Raw genomic sequence first — 18,391 nt, 5'->3', positions numbered from 1 at the left:
CAATGAAGAATTCGAATTGACCATTTTACAAATGTAACAGCAAAATAATTCGATATATATAATTCTAGAAGAAATGACGAACCTGCAAGGTTATTTGGTGGAATGATCACGCAAACAGATGAATCACATTACATCTCCGCCAAAGCTTTTTTCACTAAGACACTTTTGCGTTTCCGAAAATCACATAGATAGAGACACAAAACAGTAAATCCGTAGCCAGAGACACCAAGGCATCTTCAGGGTGGACATTACGAGAATGGCTGCAGGAAACCAAGGGTATGACTGGTTTCTCCAGTACCACCAGTAAAGCGGGTTTGGTAGCTGTTGTTGGTATTTTGCAACAATCACTCAAATCACTTTAAACCGTTTTAAATCGCTCTAAACCTCATAAACTCAAAAGCTGGTTCCAGCTAGCGTTTGCGGTTGCGGGAGTATAATTTTTTTTTATAACAATATAAATACAAAAATAAAAATATTCAATAAAAAATTAAATTGGAATTATAAATATACTAACTAAATATTCAATAAAATATTCAATATAAATTTTTTTTATAACAATATAATTTTAAATTGGAATTAATATTATAAAATTTAAAAATAAAAATATTTTCTATAATTTTTAAAAATTTAAAACTATAACTTCTAAATATAATTTTTATATTTATTATAATATTAAGATTTTTGATATTTTTATAATTATATAAAATATAATATTGTTAATTTATTATTTAACTGCTGCTGTATTTAGTAGTTAATCAGTCATAAGTATCCCGCAAACGCACCAACTTCTAACCGCAAAACCAGTCGTATAAATTTTTTAAAACCGCTAGAAACCGCAACCATCCGTATCCACAAACTCCCGCAACTGCAACTGCTGCGTTTAAACCAGTTAGTCCCTCAGTCGCAGAAAATTCGTGAAGGATTACAGCAATCGCAAAACGACGCCTGGAGAGAGAAAAACGGAGACATCTCGGCCCATACTGACAAACTAATTGTTTCATTTTTTAGGGTCCACAAACAGAATACCTAAACAAACTGTCTAGTACCAAAAAGATATAAATTTGGTCTATCCAAACTTAACTCTGTAAGGTGGAAGACTAAACTGTAGTGTCTTTGATGCTTGTGAGTTCTCTGGTATAATCTACCACTTTAAAAAAGACACAATTACGTAATCAGATTATGCATCACCTATCTCTCTCGCTTCAGAACAACAACTGGTGAAATAGTTAAAAGATTGATAAATCTCTGATTTTGAGTGTATTTAATCTTAGTTGGCTCATGCCTTTGAAAAAGGAGTGATAACAACCGGTTGTCAATGTATCTAGTAAAGTAGCTACCAGAATGTTTAACAAAAGATAATGATGTAATTAGTTGAGAAGATTATCCTAGCCATAGAAGTCGGTTAAGGAGAGTTGTATATATACTCAGAAAATGTCACTAATGAACATATTTGAGCTTACATTGAAACAAAAATCGAATGGAAATAGTTGAAAAACAGTCGACCACAAGAGGCCAAGGATAAGGAAGTTGTCAGATATTTTCATCGTCCACTCCCTGAAACGAAACTACGAGTAATAAACATAGAGTTGTTGTATGAGGAAGAAGACAGTGATAGTGAAGGGAGTGAGTGTTGTGATGGTGAAAACAATGTTGGAGTGAGAGCTCCAATTCCAGGAGAATATGGCCAAAACTCGGGCATCAGTACGTTTCCATTTAAGTATTGCACCACTTGTTCCATGGACGGTCTTGCATCTGGAGCAAGGTTTGCACAGAGCAAACCGACTTTCAGAACCCTCTCCACTTCTTCAGATGAGAATTCTGTCAACCTTGGATCCATAGCATCAAGCAAAGAGGACCCTCTCCAGCATTCACAAACCCATTTGAGCAGAACGTTTTTCAACTGGCACGCCAAGCTCCACAGGCCTCCTCCCACAAGTAACTTCAAGCAAGAAAACACCAAAGGCGTATACATCAGTCACAGTGGAAGCTCCCAATGTTGTAAGCTCAGGTGCCATGTAGCCAACAGTCCCAACTGCAGCTGTTGTGGTTGGATCAGCCCCTCTTTCATATAACCTCGACATACCAAAATCTCCCAACCTTCCATTAAACTCTGCGTCCAACATAACGTTCGAGGCTTTAATATCTCTGTGTATAACCACTTGGTCAGCTTCGGTATGTAAGTAATTAAGAGCTAGTGAGATGTCTTTGAGAATTGCAAATCTTCTCCACCAGGGAAGAGTCGGTTTATCATGATTAAACAAGTAACCATCAAGGCTACCATTTGGCATGTACTCAGAAACCAATATTAACTCATGTTTCCTCCTGCAATACCCAAGAAGTGGAACCAAGCTGCGGTGTTTTAAACTCCTCATGCACACGATCTCAGAGACAAACTGTTTCATACCATGCTCACCCTCGTGTGATACTTTCTTCACAGCCACTTCTCTCAGCTCAATGTTCCGAGGGAGTGTCCCTTTGTAGACTTCACCAAAATCTCCTTTCCCAAGAAATTCATTTCTACTGAACCCTTTTGTCGCTTTGTATAAAGATTTGTAGGAATATCTGAGTGGACCATACACATTTTCCCATTCCTCTCTTACTTCAGCGTACAAGTTTCTCCTATAAGCTCCAAAAGCAAGGGGAATTTGCCAAAAATACTATTTTCAAAGTACCATTTTTCATGTTTACACTAACCATTTTTACCACCATCTTTAATGAAGGGTAAAAGACATTTATAACCTATTGATTAACTTTGACAAAAAAAAAACATGAGATTAACTAATCTAAACTTAAAACATTAACTCTAAATCCTAAATCATCAACTCTAAATCCTAAACCCTAAACCCTAAACCCTAAATCTTCAAATCTAAACCCTAAAACATCAACTCTAAACCCTAAACATAAACCCTAAACCCTAAATATAAACTTAAAACATCAACTTTGAACCCTAAATCATCAATTCTAAACCCTAAACCATGAAACATCAACTCTAAATCCTAAACCCCGAAACACCAACTCTAAACCCTAAACTTTAAACCTTCAAATCTAAACCCTAAAACATCAACTCTAAACCCTAAACGTAAACCCTAAACTCGAAATCCAATATTTTTCTGAAATTCGAACCCTAAACCCTAAAACCCTAAACCTTCAAATCTAAACCCTAAAACATCAACTCTAAACCCTAAATGTAAACCCTAAACCCTAAACCTTCAAATCTAAACCCTAAAACACCAACTCTAGGGTTTTAGGGTTTTAAGGTTTAGGGTTTAATATTTAGGGTTTAGAGTTTAGGGTTTAGAGTTGAAGGTTTAGGGTTTAGGGTTTAGAGTTGATGTTTTAGGGTTTATGGTTAATTTTTTAGGTTTTAGGGTTTAGAGTTTACTTTTTAGGGTTTAAGATTTAGGGTTTAGTGTTGATAGTTTAGGGTTTAGTGTTGATGGTTTAGGGTTTAGTGTTGTGTTAGACTTTGAAAAACTTCTCAGAAAACTCTTGGAAGACTCTCAAAAGACTCTTAAAAGACTCTCGGAAGACTTCTAGGGAAGTATTCTAATGTATTTTATGCTAGAAGACTTTCTGCGATGTCTTCGGGAAGTCTTCCAAAGTCTTCTGCCTAAAGTGGTACAAGGAATGATGTCAAGTAGAGTCCAAGCTTATCTATGTTGAGGAATGATATCTAGCTCCATGTGTAATAGTTTTGTTTATGGTATGTTTTATGATTTGAATGTGTACTATTTTAGTTATAAATTCTTTTGCAAACTTGAAGAGATGTTAATCAAAAGAATTTGGTGTATATGTTCATGTTTTTCCCAAAGTACTTTGACATTATTGAAGTTATTAATACAACATACCAAGAAATTGTTTTAACCATTCTACCTACTCGTAACAAAACACAATAAAACAAAAATTCAGTCAAATTAACTAAAATTAAGAGAGAAGACTTCACAAGAAAACTTAGTCAAATTCACAAAAGATCAAACTTGAATTTTGAGTGAAAGTTGAAATTTTAAATCTCATGTAAGTTAAAAATTATACCTTATAATCTAAAAAGACACATTAAACCACATGACTTGATATTCTTGAAGTTACTTAACACTTTTGAAAGTTAAAAACATACCTTAAAGTTACTTAACACTCTTGAAAATCTAATGTAGAAGACTTCCCTATAAGTCTTCTTAAGAAGTCTTTGGGATTAGATAGAAACATTAGTAAACATAAATATTTGAAATCTCATAATTATCACCAAATAAGTTGTGAATTTCATCCAGGAGTCTCAATATTGACTAATACACATGAATTAATAAAAAAGTAATAAAAAGTCATTTTAATTGTAGAGAAAATGAAAGTTTATTAAACATTGAAGTAGAAGACTTCTACGAAAGTCTTCTCCCAAAAGACTTCTTAGGAAGTCTTCTATTTAGGTCATTTTTACAATTGTAAATTTACGAAGAAAGACTTCTTAAGAAGTCTACTCTACAGAAGACATCTTGAGTAGTCTTCATTTGTAAATATTGGCTTAATTTTAAATTTGAAAAAAAATCGAAATGCGAGAGAGAAGTCTTCTCGGATAATCAGGTTAGATTTGCAATTGACTGAAGTTTGTCAGAAACTTGACTTTTGATAGAAGACTTCTTGCGACAGTGAGAAGTCTTCTATAAAAAGTCAAATTTCTAACAAACTTTTGGTCAATTGCAAAACTATTGGTCAATTGCAAAACTAACATATTATCCTGTTATACCAAAAAACGTAATTACGATTCCTTTATATGATGAATCAAAACATATTATCCTATTATTTCATCTAAATTAACTAATAAAGTTAAAAAATAAATTAGTAGTACAATTGAAACGCCCGAAAAAGATATATGAGTTAATATATGCTCTAAAATTGAAAAAATCATAAAAAATTTGTTAAAAATTAATAAATTAATACTAGGTTTTACCCAATTTTAGAAGACTAGAAGAGCTATTGATAATAATGATTCGCATAACAGAGCGTCATAGCCGAATATCATCATACTTACGTGCATCATTAACCACTGGGACTGGAGAGCTGGTACTAATATTGCAGACTGAGGCATGTTGTTTAAAAGACCTGAAGCAGGAAAACCCTGAATAAAAATAGCACTTGGTGCAGTTATTGCGTTTAAGTGATTTTAAAGGAAAGTTAGAAGACTTCTAGGGAAGTCTTCTTGATGGAGAATACATCTAGCGAAGTCTTCTGAAAGTTTTCGTGAACAGATCTGAGAAAAAAAAAAGATTTCATACCTTGAGCTTGTGAGATTACTTGCTTTGCTTCTCCAAGCACCCAGAACTTCAATACAAAAGCTACCAAGTCGTTAATGACCAAGAATCATGAGCTTCAATGTCCCTATGAACCTTACAAAGCTTGGAATCAAAATCTTAGTTTTTTTGGATGAATTTTAAGAGAGAGTGAAAGAGATGTGATTTGTGTGCATAAGTAATGAGATATGAAGAGTAAAAATCGAAACTTTGGTACATTAAGAGCTTCAAATTGGTTGTTCATGGTGGTTAGTGTATTGATGGTAATGAAAATATTGTAAATACTTGGTGAAGATAAGGATGATAAGGTAAAAGAATCATTTTCAAAAAAAGAAAAAAAAATATAATGGCATTTTCGTGAATAAATCCAAACTTTTAGGGTGAATAGGGAAAATGAAAGTTTCAAAAAAAACAAGGGTTATTTTTAAGTTTGACTTGAAATTTTAGGTCATATTTGAAAAAAGCCCAAAAGTAAAAGTACATAAAATGTCATGAATTATAATTTTTGGACATATAGTTTGGATTTAATGTGCAATAGATATTTGGTTATTGGGAGACAAATTTGTGTAGAGTTTATAAATTTCAAGCGTTGATAGATTTTAAAAGTTACATGTGGACTGTGAAAATTTATATACATTGACTTATGAAATTTGATCATGAATTTTTAGATTGGTATAGATTTTCATGAATTTGTATTATGTCTTTTCTGTCATATTTTTTGTAAAGTAAATATATAATTTATTTTTTTTCTAAATCATATAACATGATTATACATTTTTTCTTTCAAACTAAAAAAAAATAATAGTGATACATTCAAAATTGGAAAATTCTCTTAAATATTTTTTTTTCTAAGTTTTTGTTACAAAAAGAAATCTCAAAGAGGAAAATTACCAAAATAGATTTCATATAAAAGGCAAAAGAATTTTTACCCCTCACTTTATTGATATATAAATAATAAAAATAAAAAATAAAAAGTTTATTTATAATTTCGAATTATATTTTTCAATTTAGTATTTTGAATATATATTCAAAAATGTAAAAGTACATAAAATGTCATGAATTATAATTTTTGGACATATAATTTAGATTTAATTTGCAATAGATATTTGGTAAGAATAACTATTTTGTTTTCTTGTTATTTTCTATCACATGGATTTTGAAAATCACGTGGATACATATGATATTTTGAAAGTTGAGTCTTATGAGTAAAAATGAATAGAATTCATCTCCCAATAATACTATATTTAGTTAGAATAGAGAATCAATAATAAATAAGCTTTTTGAATAATAAAAGATTTGAATAGATTTTTTAAATTCTTATACCAATAACAATGGATTATATTAAAAAAAAAATTGAAATCCAAGAACCAACAACAATAGAATCTCAAAATTCTCAAAGTCTATGAAAATTCATTTACCAATAATTCCCTTGGACACTTTTCACGTATATTAATAAAGATTATTGGCTTCTATGCCTATAACATGCTAATTTATTTTATTTGGATCGTATGTTAACCCCCTATAACATAATTGTATACGATACTGTTATTGCTAACATTCTAACTTATTTATAACATGCTAATTTCTTTTATTTGGAACGTTAACTTTAAAATTAGTTAGTTAACTTCATATGTTAACTGTTAAATATTGTCTTAGTTTGGCAATTAATGCTGATCATTATAAAGTGTATTATTGAGTTGTTGATTTGTTTATATAACAAAATATAACTCGATAACAAAATTTGTAACACGTTAAAAAGTAATATTTAATGTTAACAAATTTTGTATCATTTTATAAAACTCGTTAACTCGTTAACATATTTTGTAACATGTTTGGTAGTCAAATCATCGATGAATTATAATATAGTTTATCGTAAACCCAGATAAAATTATTTATCAGGTTTGTTCATAAGCATACTACTATAGTTTTATTCTGGAAAACAGGGCCGTCTCAAAAAATTTTAAGGCCCTGTTCAAAAAAATATTAACTATATATTTAATGATATAATGAAATAGTTTTAAAACTTAATAGCTTATCTATATATATTTGAAGTTTCTCTTTAAATTATAAACTATAAGTTTAAGAATATATCTAAAATTTTAAAATTTTAAACCAAATATATGTATTTATTTTTAAAAATATCTTAATATTTTTTAGTTATAGAGTCGGACCCTGTTTGACCGTTCCAGTAACACATTCTATTAGACGGTCGTGGTGGAAAAAAAAAGTGAATTACTGAAAGAATTTTTAGGTGAGAAAAAAATATAAGAAAAAAAGATGGTGTAGGAAGAAAGAAGTGGGTGTGTGGGGTCGGAGGAAAGAAAATGTACAGGAGAGAAGGGAGAAGAAGCATGGGTTGAAGAGAGAGAGTGAAGGACATTTTCGTCCGTTTGATACACAAATGATATAAGACAAGACAACCGCTTTCAGTCAAATCATGGTAAGTTCTCACTTTTAAGATTTGGACCTACATTTGGGACAATTTCCTAAGAGCATGCGCATCAATGAATCAGGGGGAGGGGAAAGGTTCACAACTTTAATAATTTATTAATTTTTTATTTTTTTCCGTTTGATTTAAAAAAAAGTAAAAATAAGTGGACCAATAGCGGGCTGCCACGTGGCGTGGAGCCCGCGAAACAGTGATGAAACGGGTTCATCCGGAGGTACCCCTGCGAGACGAATTCATCAGATTCTATTATTATAATATTTTTTTTTTTGATGTGTGAGAGCTTTCCCCATGAACCTTTGATGCTCATGCTCTAAATCACCCTAAAATAATTGAGATGTATTTATATTTTTATTAGTTACAACTAGTTAACTAATAATATTTGAGATAAAAAGTTTTATTTATAAGATCAAAGCATTTTGCAATTAATATTTGGTTGAAATTGATTATAAATTGCATTGAAATTATAAAATGACATTTTTTTATGTAACAAGGAAAAAATGTCAAATTCACACTTATTCACAAACATCGGAAACCGAAACAGAAACAGAGGGAGTAATGTCGATTATATGATATTTTAGCAACTTACAGGGTGTAATTCAGATCGTTATTCAAAGCTCATTACAACGCGAAACAAAGCCCTACCTTCAAACCCAAGGTTTCTACAAATTCCAAGAATGCACTTTTCTGAATCTCACAAACTCAAACGCACAATTTTTGTTGTAACAATTGTGAGAAGAAACAGATCCGGAAACAGATGAATAAAAGCGATGTAACTACGACACAGATATTTAACGTGGTTCACTCCTAGGGCTACTACGTCCACGGACAAAGAGAGATCTTATTATTATTGGAGGCGATATTGAGTTTACAAAGTGCAAGTTCAGGGTTACTTCGAATACAAGATATATATAGTGACATCTCGCATCTAAAACCCTAGACTAAACGGACTCATGGGCTTAAGCCCACGATCAGATGTAACATCCATAATAACTTGATGCAACGCTCTTGATGCAACCGAGTCGGTATGATGTATGTGATGTAACATCCATCGCCTAGATGTAACATCCAGATTCAAGGCATATCAACAATTCTCCACCTTGACTTGAATCCTCTCAATAACAGATGTACCAGATGCACCTTCAAGTGCCAGATGTACCAGATGCGTTTCTCTGCGCCAGATGTACCAGATGCGCCATCAGCGCCAGATGTACAAGATGCACTTTGAAGTGCCAGATGCGCCATTAACGCCAAATGTACCAGATGTGTTCTTCAACGCCAAATGTACCATCGCTCTCTTTGCCTCAGATGTCCCTTCGGACCAGATGTGTTGCTATGACGAACCAGACGCCCTTTAACGGCCAGATGCTCAACTAGAGCCAGACGTTCATCATCAGCCGAATATCCCAATGGACTGGATGTCCCAACGGACCAGATGTCCCAACGGACCAGACGCCCCAACGGGCCAGATGTCTCAACAGACCAGATGTCCCAACGGACTAGACGCCCCAACGGGCCGGATGTCCCAACGGACTAGATATCCTTGCGGACCAAATGTCCTTGCAGACCAGATGCCCCAACGGGCCAGATGTCCTTGCGGACTAGATGTCCATGCGGACCAGATGCCCCAACGGGCCATTCGCCCCAACGGGCCAGATGTCCTTGCGGACCAGATGCCTCAACGGGCCAGATGTCCTTGCGGACCAGATGCCCCGACGGGCATGATGCCCCAACGGGCCAGATGCCCCAATGGGTCAGATGCCCCAACGAGCTAAACCATATACATGGTGAGATGAACATTTGCAGTGCACAGAATACTGATAGGTTCATCTGAAGACATCACGAACCTTGTCAACACCTCATTAATGTAGGCCTTCTGTGACAAGAACAACTCCTTCTCCCAATCTCTGAAGATCTCCATCCCTAAAATCTTCATTGCTGCACCCAAATCATTCATCTCAACTTCAAAACCCAGAAGCTCCAGCTTCTCGATGTCACACTTCTCTTCAGCTAACAACATGTCATCCACGTAAAGTACCAAACAGATGAACGTCGCATCCTTCAACTCACTCATGCAGACACACCAATCATAAGGACTTCTGATGTAGCCCAACTTGATTATATAGCTGTCGAATCTCTTGTACCATCCTCTGAGAGACTGCTTAAATCCACAAAGTGACTTCTGAAGCGTACACACATAGTCATCCTTTTCAGGAACTCGACAACCATCTGGATGAGTCTTGTATATCTCCTCTAGCTCTCCATGAAGATACACTGTCTTCACATCAAATTGCTCAAGCTCCAAGTCCTGACGTGCTACCAGCGTTAGCAACACTCTGATGGACGTATGTCTAACCATCGATGAGAATATCTCATTGTAGTCTACTCCATCTCTCTGACTGAAACTTCTTGCAACAATCCGAGCTTTATACTTAGCTCCTTCTGCCAGTGATGCTCCATCCTTAATCTTGAAGACCCACTTGCATGTAACATCCCTTCTCTCCGATGGTAATGTGGTCAGGTCCCATGTATGATTCTTCTGATGAGACTCCACGTCTCTCGTTGCAACATGCCATTTCTCAGACTCGGGACTAGAAACAGCTTCCATGTAAATCCACTTCCTCTGCAACCTGAAGTGCATAACCCACCATATCCTCAAAGCGATATCTCTCTGGTGGCCTGATATCAATCCTTCTTGGTTGATCTTTCAAGATGCTACGCTCTGTAGCATCAAGCGGTTGAATCTTCGTAGACTCCAACTTAACATCTTCTACACGCTCCTCTTGATTTTCTGTGTGTGCCTGCACATCGATCACTTCATGATCATCTTGTAGCTCCACCTGTTTATCAGTGCTACACTTTTCTGCTTCTGAACTGGACCCTGAGCTTCTAACCATAGATGCTTCATCGAAGACACCATTCCTGCTTAGAACCATTCGGTTTTCTGATGGAGACCAGACCATGTATCCTTTGATTCCATCACCGTAGCCCATAAACACTCTTAAAAGTGAATATTCAGCAGATCTACCTGACCACACCTCAGAAGGTATCCTGCACTCGATGCCTATCTGGGGAACAAGATTTATCAAGTAGCAAGCCGTGTTAACTGCTTCAGCCCAAAACCGTTTCTCCAAACCAGCACTCGAGAGCATGCACATCGCTCTCTCTAGCATTATCTGGTTTATCCATTTTGCAACACCATCTCGTTGTGGTGTTCCCCTGTCTGTAAGATGCTTGGCAGATGTTGCATCCTTACAAAATTGTTTAAACTCTTTCGAGCAGAGTTCCAAACCAATATCAGAATGAAGCATATCTTACTTCGACAGATGTTGCATCCCACGCTCACCTATATGTCCAAGCCTCATATGCCACAGCTTAGTCATATCTTCCTCTGAGATCTCTGGTGATGCAACATTTGCTGAACCTGTAACGGTAGTACCCTTCAGAAAATATAGAGTACTGTTCATGAAACCCTTCAGAATCACGTCAGAACCCTTGCAGACATTCAGAACTCCATCACCACCCGAATATTTGAACTCTCTACTGTCCAGAAGACTCATGGATATCAAATTCTTCATTATTGATGGAACATGCCTAACCTCGTTCAATGTGCAGAATCTACCATCATGTGTCCTGAGCTTGATTGAGCCGATCCCAGCAATCTTGCAGACAAAATCATTTGCCATCTTAATCTTGTCGTCAAGTACTTCTGTGTACTTCGAAAACCACTCTCTCCTCAGTGTCATATGGTAGGATGCTCCTGTATCCAGAACCCACACATCAGAAGAGTGTGTGTGTCCGTGCACAACAAGAGCGATGTCACTATCAGACTTGGCTTCATCTTCAGCTACTGCAGCAGATCCAGACTGTTGCTCCTTCTTCTTCTTGGGACAGTTTGACTTCCAATGTCCCTTCTCTTTGCAATAGTTGCAAGTATCAGTTGGCTTAGGACCTCTTGGAAACGATTTTCTATCTTTCGACTTCCTTTTCTTCCCATGTCCCTTCACACCACTGACAAACAATCCCGAAGCTTGATTGTCTGTCCCTGACCTGGATGCCTTATGGCGTAATTCCCGACTGTGAAGCGCCGACCTAACTTCTTCTAGTCTCACTGTATCTTTGCCAACAATGAACGATTGCACGAAGTTCTCGAAAGAGTTCGGCAAAGATACCAACAGGATTAGAGCAGCGTCTTAATCCTCCACCGTAACATCGATGTTACTCAGCTCCACTAATATCGAATTTAACTTGTCAAGATGGTCGCGAAGCTCAATACCTTCTTGCATACGCAAGGCAAAGAGGCGTTGCTTCAGAAGTAGCTTGTTCGTTAGAGATTTTGTCATGTACAAGCTCTCCAACTTCTGCCACAAACTAGCAGTAGTTTTCTCATCCGACACTTCGATGATGATCTCGTCTGCTAGACACAACAAAATTGTTGAGAACACCTTCTCTTCTAGAGTCTCCAAATCAGCTGCTTCAGATTTCTTCTCTGACAATGGTCCCCAGATGCCTTGTTGCTTCAACAACGCCTGTATCTTAATCTGCCAAAGACTGAAGCTATTTCTCCCATCAAACTTGTCGATCTTCGCTCTTATTCCAGACATCTTCTCACTAGATCACAACCCGAAGCTCTGATACCAGTTTGTTGTGACAATTGTGAGAAGAAACAGATGCGGAAACAGATGAATAAAAGCGATGTAGCTACGACATAGATATTTAACGTGGTTCACCCCTAGGGCTACGTCCACGGGCAAAGAGAGATCTTATTATTGGAGGCGATATTGAGCTTACAAAGTGCAAGTTCAGGGTTACTTCGAATACAAGATATATATAGTGACATCTCGCATCTAAAACCTTAGACTAAACGGACTCATGGGCTTAAGTCCACGATGTAACATCCATAATAACTTGATGCAACGCTCTTGATGCAACCGAGTCGGTATGATGTACGTGATGTAACATCCATCGCCTAGATGTAACATCCAGATTCAAGGCATATCAACAATTTTGTCAGAGGAACAACCGATGAACCTAAGACAAAGTTAAAGCTTGGAAAACCTCGGATCTTTGAGTGTCTTTAATCCATAATCGGCTCAGGCCTTGAATAAAGAATGCAACAACCGATTGTCAATGTATTTATTAAAGATGCTACAAGATTTTATTCACAAAAGATCAGCTCTCTTTCAGAGAATGTCATTAATGAACATAGTTTGAGCATACAATGAAACAAAAGTCGAGTAGAAATGGTCGAGAAACAGTCGATGACAAGAGGCCAAAGATAAGGGAGGTTGTTAGAAACTTTCATCGTCCACTCCCGTAGTTGATTGTATGAGTAATAAACATCGAGTTGTTTGATAAGGAAGACGACATTGATAGCGATTTGAGCGAGAGCTGTTCTGGTGAAAACAATGTTGGAGTGAGAGCTCCAATTCCAGGAGAATATGGCCAAAACTCGGGCATCAGTACGTTTCCATTTAAGTATTGCACCACTTGTTCCATGGACGGTCTTGCATCTGGAGCAAGGTTTGCACAGAGCAAACCGACTTTCAGAACCCTCTCCACTTCTTCAGATGAGAATTCTGTCAACCTTGGATCCATAGCATCAAGCAAAGAGGACCCTCTCCAGCATTCACAAACCCATTTGAGCAGAACGTTTTTCAACTGGCACGCCAAGCTCCACAGGCCTCCTCCCACAAGTAACTTCAAGCAAGAAAACACCAAAGGCGTATACATCAGTCACAGTGGAAGCTCCCAATGTTGTAAGCTCAGGTGCCATGTAGCCAACAGCCCCAACTGCAGCTGTTGTGGTTGGATCAGCCCCTCTTTCATATAACCTCGACATACCAAAATCTCCCAACCTTCCATTAAACTCTGCGTCCAACATAACGTTCGAGGCTTTAATATCTCTGTGTATAACCACTTGGTCAGCTTCGGTATGTAAGTAATTAAGAGCTAGTGAGATGTCTTTGAGAATTGCAAATCTTCTCCACCAGGGAAGAGTCGGTTTATCATGATTAAACAAGTAACCATCAAGGCTACCATTTGGCATGTACTCAGAAACCAATATTAACTCATGTTTCCTCCTGCAATACCCAAGAAGTGGAACTAAGCTCCGGTGTTTTAAACTCTGCGACAAATTGCTTCAGACCTTCTTCACCTTCATGTGATACTTTCTTCACAGCCACTTCTCTCAGCTCTATGTTCTTAGGGAGTGTTCCTTTGTAGACTTCACCAAAACCTCCTTTCCCAAGAAATTCACTTCTACTGAACCCTTTTGTCGCTTTGTATAGAGATTTGTAGGGATACCTGAGTGGACCATACACATTTTCCCATTCCTCTTTTACTTCGGCATACAAGTTTCCCCTATACATATAAGCTCCAAAGAGAAGCCCCAAAACTAAGAAAGCTAGTAACCCCAGCAGAACATCAAAGAGCACAGATGTATAGTTATTTTTACTGCTGGGATGAGGGGCTTTGGGAAGTTTTGAGACGTCAATCTTCTGCAGCGACGCCATGCTTTTGCTAAAACTCCACCCGAGTACATACTGATTGACCACGCCTGACCCCGTTGAACCAGAAAACCCGACAAACATTCTTCTACCTTGCACAATCTCGGTAAGATTGATGGATGTTGATGACAAAAGAGGTTGGCTTGGTTTATGGTTTTCAAGAGGAGCAATTGAAACGTTGAGTGTTGTTCCTTCATAATCCACCCAAACCTGGATAGGATCTCCACTCACGAGTTTCATGTCTATCTTCTGAACTTCGTTGTCTGAGTAATAAGAAGCGTTAGCAGATTGCACAGACACTGGGCTGTTCACATCAATCCCAACATGATTATCATTGATGTCGAGCACATCTTCAGCCTTAGCAATATCAAGCTCAACAGCCAACACACGTGTCGAAGCAGATCCATTTGCGTTGAAAAGCCCGAAATACCGAGATGGCTGGGCCTCTTCGAAATCAGTGGAATGAGACACGAAAAACGCCATCCCATGGCTACTCACCTCACTTACAGGGACCAGCGCGCACACAAAATGCGTCGAGAACGAGACAGGTTCAGATGGACTGAACTCAATAGGCTGCTCAAAGAAAGCACGATCGACCTATTTGGGTTGTCGTTGCATTCGTCAGTTGCAGGACATGTTTTTTTTGAAGGATTCTTGCACCATCGGCAAGGTGAATACGATGGTCTCTTTGGTGGAAACCGTTGAAGACAAACGTAGTCTCTCGTTGGAATGACGTGGAAACACAATATATCATCAAGATGATTCCCAGAAATGCTCCTCGAATCATTGGGAACGATTTATCGTTTTTTTTCTTTTGTTTTTATCTTCTCACAATGATTCCCACTATGACACCAAAGTCCAATATATACGACAGCTTTTTAGAATCTTTATGGTATAAACTCTTCACTGGGCAAAACTTTAGGACGCCTGTTCTAGTCAAGACAACAAAAAGAATTCCATGAAATGAAACAGAACAAGACAAAAAGAAATTGGTAATAAAGTAGCGTCATGGGCCTTTTCTATTATTTAAGAGGAATATGCCAAAAAGATTTATCATTGAGAAAAAAGGTCGACCGTGAAGCTGCAACCGAAGTTACTAATAAATTGAAGGGTTCGGGTGATTTCATGAGGTCAAAACACTCAAACTGTCAAGTTAATGGATAGCACGTCTATAAGTCTTCTAAGCGGTACTATGAACTATGAAGCGCAATATATTCATTGACATTAATATACTACATAATAACATGAACACTACGAGAAAACAGCAACATACTGAGGAAAAAAGTCGTCGGTATGTCGTCGGAATAACGTTATTCCGACGACATACCGACGAAACAAGTCCTCGGAAATTCATTTTTCCTCGGAAATCCCTCGGAATTTTCCGACGGAATTCCAAGGAAACAAATTTCCAAGGAAACTCCGAGGACCACCAGTTCGTCGGAAAGCTCCTCGGAATATACTGAGGGAGAACTTCCTCGGAATTTACCTCGGAAGTTCCGACGAAATGTTCCTCGGAATTTTCATCGGGAATTTCCGAGGAAATGAACCCTCGGAAAATTCCGAGGAACAAGTCCCTCGGTATATTCCGAGGAATGAGTCCCTCGGTATATTCCGAGGAACATGTCCCTCGGTATATTCTGAGGGTTCATTTCCTCGGAATTTGAACCATCGGAAAATTCCGAGGAACAAGTCCCTCGGTATATTCAGAGGAATGAGTCTCTCGGTATATTCCGAGGAACATGTCCCTCGGTATATTCCGAGGGTTCATTTCCTCGAAATTTTTTTAAAAATTAATTTTTTTTAAAAAAATAAAATTTTAGAAATTTAAATTCGAAAATATAAAATTAAAATTAAAATTAAAATTGAAATCATATTAGTTAATATTCAAAGTTGTACAAATAAAAATAAAACATTCCGAGTTTTTGAAAAAAAAAACTACGGGTCTGGCACGTCCGGGAACACCTCGTTCGGGTACATCCTCTGCATCATCTCCATCATTTGATGGTTCAACCTCCTCTGTGCCTCATAGCCCGCCTGTTGAGCCGCCATCTGGGTCTCTAACAAAGATATGCGATCATCCTTGTCCTTCAACTGAGCCGTAAGTACGTCTGGATCAACAAAGGGCGGTGGTGCAGAAGAAGGAGGAACCGACCGGGTGCGACGACCCAAACCGACCAAACGTCCCTTCTTCTTTGGAACCGACTGAAATAGAAAATAGCCAAATTTAAATCAAGAAATAAATGAATTGAACTTTAAAAAAAAAAAGAACTTACGGATTCAACGATTTCGTTGATTCGAAACCGGGACAAGTTGGTCGAAGCTGTCGAAGCGTCATCCTCGGTTTGAAGCTGAGACACTTCGTCTTGCACCTGAGTTTGGACCAGGGTGACCACTTCCCTCACAAGACCGTCATCAATCTGGCCGGTCTTCTTGTTGGTATACGCCCTCTTCATTAGGGCGAGATCATCAACCGGCTCGCCATCATTTTCTTCCGCCTTGAAAAAAACATAAATTAAAGAAACATTAGAAATTAGAAGAAATGCACAAAAAATAACACTAAACCCTAAATCATCAACACTAAACCCTAAACCATCAACACTAAACCCTAAACTATCAACACTAAACCCTAAATCCTAAAAAGTAAACTCTAAACCTTAAACCCTAAAAAATTAACCCTAAACCCTAAAACATCAACTCTAAACCCTAAACCCTAAACATTCAACTCTAAACCCTAAAACATCAACTCTAAACCCTAAACCTATCAACACTAAACCCTAAACTCTATAAAGTAAACTCTGAACCCTAAACCCTAAAAAATTAACCCTAAACCCTGAAACATCAACTCTAAACCCTAAACCATAAACCTTCAACTCTAAACCCTAAACCCTAAACTCTAAACCCTAAAACCCTAGAGTTGATGTTTTACAGTTTAGATTTGAAGATTTAAGGTTTAGGGTTCGAATTTCAGAAAAATATAAGGTTTAGGGTTTAAGGTTTATGTTTAGGGTTTAGAGTTGATGTTTTAGGGTTTTGATTTGAAGGTTTAGGTTTTAGAGTTGATGTTTCAGGGTTTAGGGTTTAGAGTTGATGTTTTATGGTTTAGGGTTTAGAGTTGATGATTTTGGGTTTAAAGTTGATGTTTTAAGTTTAGATTTATGGTTTAGGGTTTACGTTTAGGGTTTAGAGTTGATGTTTTAGGGTTTAGATTTGAAGTTTTAGGGTTTAGGGTTTTGAGTTGATTTTTCGGGGTTTAGGGTTTAGAGTTGACGTTTCATGGTTTAGGGTTTAGAGTTGATGATTTATGGTTTAGAGTTGATGTTTTAAGTTTAGATTAGTTAACCATATGTTTTTTTTGTGAAAGGTAATCAAACGGTTATAAATGTCTTTTACTCTTCATTAAAGAAGATGGTAAAAGTGGTTAGTGTAAACATGAAAAATGGTATTTTGAAAATAGTATTTTTGGCAATTTTCCTTCTTGTTTCCAAACATTCCCAAAAGTACTTCTACTTTAATAAGATAGAAGATATAATATTGCAAAAATAAGTTGTTATTTATTTTTCATGTCACTATCAAATATCATATATGTGTCATCATATAATTAATCGTGTTTTTAACCTACCATCATATAAGTAATAGTATTTTATATGTACCACCACATAAATAATCATATATATTATATTTTTAAAACTTAATATGAAATAGAAAAATCATAATTTACGTTGGTGTTTGAAATTGCTTTGTATTGTATTTTTCTTAAATATATTTAAAACATTTTTATAATGGTTATAAAAAACATTTTAGTAAAATCAGTTTTTGAATATATGTATATTTTTGAATCAATTTTTGATATAAATCAATTTTAAATTTATATTATGATTTGAAATATGTGTATAAAATTTAAATTTTGTTTTATGATTATTTTAGACAAATATGTTTTTAGGTAATTAGATTTGGTCAGTCATTTTCGTATATTTTAAAGCTGACCCATATATATAGTTTTCATAATATAATGAATTTCCAATTTTTTTTTATAACATAACCCCATTACTCTTTTTCTTTAATATATTGTTATCTATGTTTCCAAACAATACTATATTTTTTTAAGTGTTATCTATGTTGCCAAACAAAAGGTTAAAGTAATCAATACCATTAAAAGA

The 18,391-nt window shown here is 36.4% G+C and overlaps 2 pseudogenes; both read right to left on the bottom strand.

The window, feature by feature from the left end:
* Positions 1-677: 677 nt before the first annotated feature.
* On the bottom strand, positions 678-8,970 carry LOC106359116 (annotated as a pseudogene).
* A 3,947-nt stretch (positions 8,971-12,917) lies between these two features.
* LOC106359990 lies at positions 12,918-15,580 on the bottom strand (annotated as a pseudogene).
* Between the last annotated feature and the right edge of the window lie 2,811 nt (positions 15,581-18,391).

The sequence above is a fragment of the Brassica napus genome, chromosome C9, assembly GCF_020379485.1.
Source record: "Brassica napus cultivar Da-Ae chromosome C9, Da-Ae, whole genome shotgun sequence".
NCBI classification, from domain to species: domain Eukaryota; kingdom Viridiplantae; phylum Streptophyta; class Magnoliopsida; order Brassicales; family Brassicaceae; genus Brassica; species Brassica napus.
Note: the sequence above shows the minus strand (reverse complement) of the source record. Positions and strands in the feature narration are given on the sequence as shown.